The following is a 7,811-nucleotide window of genomic DNA, read 5'->3' as shown; positions in this document are numbered from 1 at the left end:
CAGGCGTATTTCGATATTTAAGTCCTTCGTTACTCCTCTAATATACGTTGCAGAACATATTGACTATATAATATGTGTTCCTCTCTTGATAAGCTATCGATTGAGGTATAATATATATCTGTAATTAGGGGCTGAAGGGTCATAACAGTCCATTCCATTATTCAAAATATCCATTTCATTATTCAAAATTGGCTATTTCCTCATTTTTATGCGTATTGTGGCATTTAGGTCCTCCGTAAACCCTCTTATGGTCATTGCGAATCAGGATATATCTATAGTGTCACAGTCAATTTTTTTTTATATTTATTTCACTATTCACCGCTTCAAGTTGAATAATGAAATATACACCTATTGACTGGGTGTGAGGGTAATAGCAAGTTTGTTGTCCCTGAGGTACCAACTATTGCTCGAGGCAAAGCCGAGAGCAATAGTTGGTATGCGAAGGGACAACACACTTGCTATTACCCGCACACCCAGTCATCAGGTGTTTTATTATACTGAACAACACAGCCATTAAGTATTTTATATATATACCAAATAAATAATTTTCTAAAAGTGTATATATATATCATCTGAAAGAAAACAAAAATGTCACATAACTTTATATGCACATGATGAACTATACTTTTTTTTATAATTCGTTTTGTATTAATAAATATTTCATTAATTTTAATCAAGACAAGAAATACTTATGTTAAACTTTCTGTGCTTAAAAAAAATTCTAGCTAAAATACACCAAACGCAAATTCACTTTTTATATACGGAGAGCGAGCCCATATTAAGAATAAGGTACTATATTTTAGATCTTTAAAAAATTCCCAGTGAAGATTTTTTTTTCTTTTTTATAATTGCTTCTTATAAGTGAAATTACAATCAACACAAACAGATTCCACCGTTTACAATATTAGCGGGAGTTTGACGTTGCAAAGCATACGTAACCAAGCAGAGTAGTCAATGACATCATTATCGTCCAATGAAAAATAAGCATGAAAAGTACGGGAAAGATGATTATGAAACTATTAACCGGTGTAATAGTCTTTGAAACTATTGACTGGCAAATGGTTCTGTGGAATGAAATAGCACAACTATTTCATTACTTTTTATATAGAAAAAACACACTGAAGTATAATAACATAAACTATTTCATTATTCATTATTCGTTTTTTTTAAATTGAATATTGAATAGTGAACTATTTCATTATTCATTATTGAATAATGAATAATGAACTATGAATAATGGACGTACTTCAGCGCGGTTTCATACAAAGAACTTTAAACTCTTAACTTTGTTAAGGTGACTTATTGTTATGCTAAAATAATTTAAATATTATTGTAAACATAAACACATGTTCCCAATATAACAACAAACCCATGTGCTATCGATAGTTAATAAATACATATATGTCACTCATTTTCTCAAAAGACGATGATATTCATTTATAACATTATCTTCACCCGGTGATTTGTTGTTTTTTAAAGCTTGTATTGCCTTTTTTTATTTCTTCAATTGTTATATTACAATTCAACATATCATTCTGTACATCATTTATATCATTTTGTATATCAAAGTCATCAGTGTATATAAAGTGCGAATCCAGCTAGTTCATTTTCACTGTCATATGCGGGTATGTCTATTGTAGAATAAAGGATCATGGGAAAACTGTATTTGTTTACGTTTTGAAAATACCAAATTAATTGATTTAAAGGAAAGTTTTTACATATTTTCATTGTGATATGTCTATATTATGTACAAACATAGCATTAAAGTTCAAATAAGTGTTATAAAAGCAACATAATATAGCATATCGATTATTGAAAGCGATCCATTTTAACTATAGATGCGATGAATTATCACTGTTAGTGCAGTCATTTCTGATGTGATATTGTATTCTTCAAATTACGTTTTTCCTTGATTTAAAAAAAAATTTAAAAGATATTTCTGTATTTTTTTTAAGTCAAAGATTGATATGGCGGAGTTTAAAATGCAGTCTGTGTAAAATAGAGACGAGTACATTTGAGGACGTTAGGTAGCACTCCACAGTTAGAAAATAAAATTAAAAATGAGCCACAAAATGTTTTATCATCTCCTATTCCTGGATTTCTAATACATTAACCTTACTGTTTGTGTTGTACATGTGCATATGTATGTAATCAGTATATTCCATAGATTTGATTTTCAAAAGTTAAAAGAGTGAAAATTAATTCCTTTTATGTGTATCCATGGCAACATTCTGCATTTATTTACCATAAAGTATTGCAAAAAAGGGGGGTGGACATGTCACATATCCGCCCAAAATTTGGATCAAACTAGAATTTCAATGCCTTTGAGTGATACCTTTTTAGAAACTGTTTTCATAAATCTTCCTAATGATCAAATAAAAAATGGGGGTCTTTCGCCTCATTTTTTCGTAAAATCCAATCACAAAGTTCGTGCGATAAAAAGTTGGAAAAAAACATTACAATAATTGCCGGACCAATGTATGGTAGGGACATGCAAATACGGACTGTCATACAGAAAACAGCCTATATTACATACATTACATAATCTTGATGTTCATATAAACCCAATACAAAGGCTATTTTAATACTCAGCTATCCAAAAATGAATTTTATTGCACACTAGCTCTCATATTTGAAAAATCCACAGGGGCCAAAATGCGAAACTACACACCTAACTGTGGAGTGCTACCTTATCTTCCACGCAATACATACACTTGCGAACAGAGAAATATGCATCTTGAAACGAAATGGTGACAGAAAAGCTTATAAAAGATTAACTTTCCCAGTTGTACCCTCAGCTTCAATTTCCATCTTATGAAAAAGACAGGTTTTGGTAGAATAAATGTTCTTGACTCGATTGTTGCTTGCATGATTTTAACTGTTTAAGGTGAAACGGTATGTGACATAAATTATCCACAGTCATTAAAACATGACATGTAAGGTGTGTGGGCGAACTTTTTTGTTTGCATTGGTACGTGACGTAGAGCACCCTTGATACAAAAAAAATGATCCATAATGCACAGCTCGATACCAGAGGAGGATTTAGGGGGGGGGGCACAGGGGGTTGCCCCCTTTTTGGGAAAACATTTGGTTACTTTTATATGGAATCACTGGAGCGGGCCCCCTCTTAGGCAGTCATTTGGCCCCTACTTATAATTATGAAAAATTCTAGATCCGCGAGTGGATACTACATAAAGGCAACAGTAGTATACCGCTGTTCAAACTACCGCAGAGGTCAAACAATGCACATTTGGGTAATTGTACACGACATGCATGCTACAATTCATGTTTGATGATCTTAGACCCTTTGGACCTCTATGTGGGCTATTTCGGTACCTTGGCAAAAAATCCCCAAACTTGATACACGGTTTGATTCAGCATGTCAAAGAACCCCAAATATCCATAAGGACTTTTGTCTATAAATTTGGAGACCACAAACTTGAAAAAGGGACCAAAAATATAAAAATGCATGCATGGGATACATTTGTTATTGAAGGCATGACTGTAACAATAGGATGAAGATAAATAAATATCTTATTCTGGGGTCTCATTTGGGGGGGGGGTCTGATCCCTGATCCCGCTTACTGCTTTGTCAGATTCCCGTATCCCGCTTATACTATGCAGTTCTCATTTTTTGAAATTTTCCGTGTCCCGCTATACTTTATTTCTCGTTTTTACGACACAATCATTTGATTTTCACGTGTCACGCTTACAAAAAAATCGGCAATTCCGCGTCACGCTTATATATAACCCAACGCGACCCACTATTCTACTCTTTTCTGACTCATATTAAGCCCATTATAAAAATATTTAAAAAGTGTGTTTTTTATCCCTTTTTATCCCGTCTCGTTTCGGTTTGAGCCATAGATAGATAAGATGTCATATGTGACAATGAGACAACTCTCCATCCGAGTCACAATTTATAAAAGTATACCTTTGTACGTCAAAATACGGTCTTAAACATGGAGTCTTGGCTCACACCGAACAGCAAGTTATAAAAGGCACCAGTGTAAAACCTTTTAAACGGGAAAACCAACGATTCAATCTATATCAAGATGTACGTAATTAGTGGTGAAGTGTCATGGAAATGGATAAAAAAAAAACAACAAGGATATGGAAATGGATAAAAAAACAAGGATAAAGATCCCTAAACGGTTTATAAGAAATTAAATGGAATACATTTGAAATAAATGCCATTTCTATTGAATTTATTTAGAGTGTTTTAAAATCAAACTTTCCTCCGTAAGTTAAATTTTATCAAATCCGACTTTTACTTTATCTATTGTTTGAGCAAGTCGGCTAAATTAAGGCTTTACAGCTAATTTCCTAATGCATGTAAAACAAAACTTTGGTTGACTTGCTTGCTTTGTTTGTATAATTGTTTATACAAACTTTGTAAATAAGATTGACATCTTTGAACAATATGTATCGGCATAGTTTAACCTGTATTTATATAATTATTATATTTGAATTAAATTGGATGTTATCATAATGATTGTACAATAAAAAAAAATAACAAAGCAAGCACGCTAACTAAAGTCTTGCTTTAAATAAATCATACAGTGAAATGCTCCGCATATACAATACTAATGAATCGCTTTACAGTAAAAATGAAAGAATAGTATCATTATTCGACAGTAAACATGACTTGCATAAAAAAAGCCTCATAGTGGAATTCAGTTCAATATGAACAAACTGAATGACAAAACCTATTCTATGTTATACAACTTTAATAATTGTGTTGAAATGAATATTTTTTTCTACAACAACATCTTACCTGTTAGTTATAAAACACCTGCACGATCTGTTCGTGAAATGTCCTAAATATTCACCCATTTTGGTATATATTTCACAGCTATTTGCCTTTAGGCGCGAAAAAAACCCGTTCGCATCTCTTACTTTGTTTTATTAGTATTATGTGTTTCTTAACATATACATTTTAACTAATTTTCTTCATTTTCTTCAAAAATACAAAAAAGGTCGTCTGTTTATTTATCATTCTACATCAGAAATATCTGGCATATACAGTGAAAATGATATTTTAGGATCCGCACTTTACAAACACTGAGTCATTTTGACCGTCAAACTTATTTTTATTAAAATCTTTGACAAAAATCTAACAATACATCTATAGAAATATTTGTATTTCTTTTTCTTCGACCTTTGTTAAAAAATTTCCAAAATTCTTCGCATCTCTCTATTAAACTTAATTATATTTTCATCCAGAGTTCTCTTATATACATTTTCTGTCAATTTCAATCTGCTCTTAAAAAGATTTGAACCGTATTTTTTGTATAATCTCTTTGCTTTACGATATTTCCTTCTAGACGTTTTGCAATCTCAGTTAAACCATCCGTCGAGCAGATTGAAATGCAGGGATGCAAGTTTTTCTTGATCTATATTAGTCTTGAATAGTTCACTTTTTTCTTGTTTCCATAATTTAATTCTTGGAAATGATTTTGTTTATTTATTACACTTTTTTCCAGAAAAACTGTCATTTAGACGTAATGTAAGTGCAAGTGGGGAATGTACATCTGAATAAAGCTTATTAAATTAAAATATTTCAAAATCATGTACAATTTGTAGCAATAAAGAAGTACCAACAACATAATCAATTACACTGTTATTTCTACTTCTTGACATTCCAATTTTATCCTTTCCAACTCTACCATTAAAAATAAACAATTTATTATCTTTGCAAAAACTTATAAGCTTTCGACCAAAACTGTTGATGACAGTATCTGGGCTGTTTCTTATTCTTGACAAACCCATGTCATCTAAAATTTTAACGTCAGTAAACTCACTGATATCTTAAACATTTTCTTAAAAAAAATCGTCATTTGTATTTAAACAACAAAATCGGACAAAATTCCTGTACGTGCATTCATATTTCCAAGTAAACAAATAAATTCAGAATTTTTATTTAATCTTTGAAATTCTGATTCAAAATTTCAGAAAAAGCATCAACTGATGAATAGTTACTACTCTCAGGAGGCACATAAATAATACCAATTTCAGACGTCTTCGAAATTACTTTGTCAACACTGAACCAGTCTGAAACACTGGACACTTTTAATTTGCAAAACACTCATTTGCAAATCCGCCGCCGCCTCAAACAAGAGCTACAATATCATGTATATAACCAAAATGTGCAGAATTACATGGGATTCAATAATTTCATTGGTTTTCTACAGTTACTTTCATATTTATTTTGCAATTTGAATTATAAAAACATGGGATTTTCAATATCCCATGGGACAGGGCAAAATCCCATGGGATTTACCATTATCCCATGGGATTTTGGTTAAATCCCATGGGATTTTTTTTTGTCCCATGGGATTATTGTAGTCCCATGGGATATTTGTTGTCCCATGGGACAAAAAAAATCCCATGGGATTTTTATTATCCCATGGGATTTTTAATATCCCATGGGACAAATTAAAATCCTATGGGATTCTAATTGTAAATATATAGATATAAATAAACAGTAATGCACGGCTGGTAATCTACACACGCAGAACATTTGGTTCTGCAATAAAAACCGTGAGAGGATTTTCCGGTTGTGCTTGAGTGTAGTAATTGTCACCGCTTCAAAAGGTATGTACATTTCTAAATCTCAATTTTCTTATTCAACTGATCAAAATATTGAAAATCGGAGAATGCTATGCTGTGGTGAATACTTAAACGAAGAGATACATGTATCATTTACTGTTGTACGTAGAGTTGAACTCCTACAAAATCAGTTGTCCCACAAGAAATTGCCTAAAAAAGTAACATTTCAATTTTGAAATGGTTCTATTTACAGACCTACAAGTTCAAATTTAGTTTTTTTTCGGGCAATAGGTATGAATGTTGTTTTTGGCGGCGTGTGCGCTGTCCGCCGTTGATAGACATCTTAATAATTCCAAAAACTAAATTTTTTCATGAAGTCATGCGTGAGGGAATCGGTTCTGATTGAGGACATCGTGAATGCGTGAGGGGAGGTACACATCTTATCTTTATATTCAAGCTATCAGTCGTTGAAACTTACCAAAATTTGGCTACATTGTTCATGAAAAAACACATATGTGAGTGTGCTTAAAAAAGATTACGAGATTGGATTTTGAAATAATTGTAGGAACCTAGGTTTAATAATATGTTTCACGAAGAATAAAGACAAAAAATGTTGTCAACGATTTTGTTTTCTTGCTACAAGTAAAAACTAGACCGATTATTTGCCCCCATCTGCAAATTTGGAGACAGATTTGCAATTCAATAGTTAGACTTTATTCACATAAAGAATATTTGGTGATTTATTGTATAAATCAAAATCTTTGAACAAATATCAAATTTTGTGTTTTGAGAATCATCTTTTTTTTTTAAATAAACTATTTTAGGGGAGATAACTCCTTTCGTAAATGTGTATAACATGAATCTTAATTAAGCTTTTTTCAACTGATTTTTATAGTTCGTTCTTATGTTCTACTGTAACGTTATGGGTCATCGTAAATTCGCATTTTACTGTTTTTTATGTATTATATATAATTTGTTCGTCCGGTCACTTTTTCGCGGGGATCGGTTTTCTCGTGCTTGAGACTCAATGTCCAGACTTATTTAAACAAATAATAAGTGTTCATCGGCGATATCATTTTCTTAGATATATGTGGTGATCTCTGTGACGTATATTTGACGACAGGACTACTCCCAGAGGGTTTAGTTCGCTTCGAGGGCGGGGATAACTTGTATCTCCATGGCTCTTTGTAGAGAGTCAATTTCAGTCCTCTTTTCCTTTTTCCTTTGAACAATGGCATTTTCTGAAGTTGAACAAACAA

This window comes from Mytilus galloprovincialis, chromosome 10 (genome assembly GCF_965363235.1).
Source record: "Mytilus galloprovincialis chromosome 10, xbMytGall1.hap1.1, whole genome shotgun sequence".
Taxonomy (NCBI): Eukaryota; Metazoa; Mollusca; class Bivalvia; order Mytilida; family Mytilidae; genus Mytilus; species Mytilus galloprovincialis.
This window is presented reverse-complemented; position numbering follows the sequence as displayed.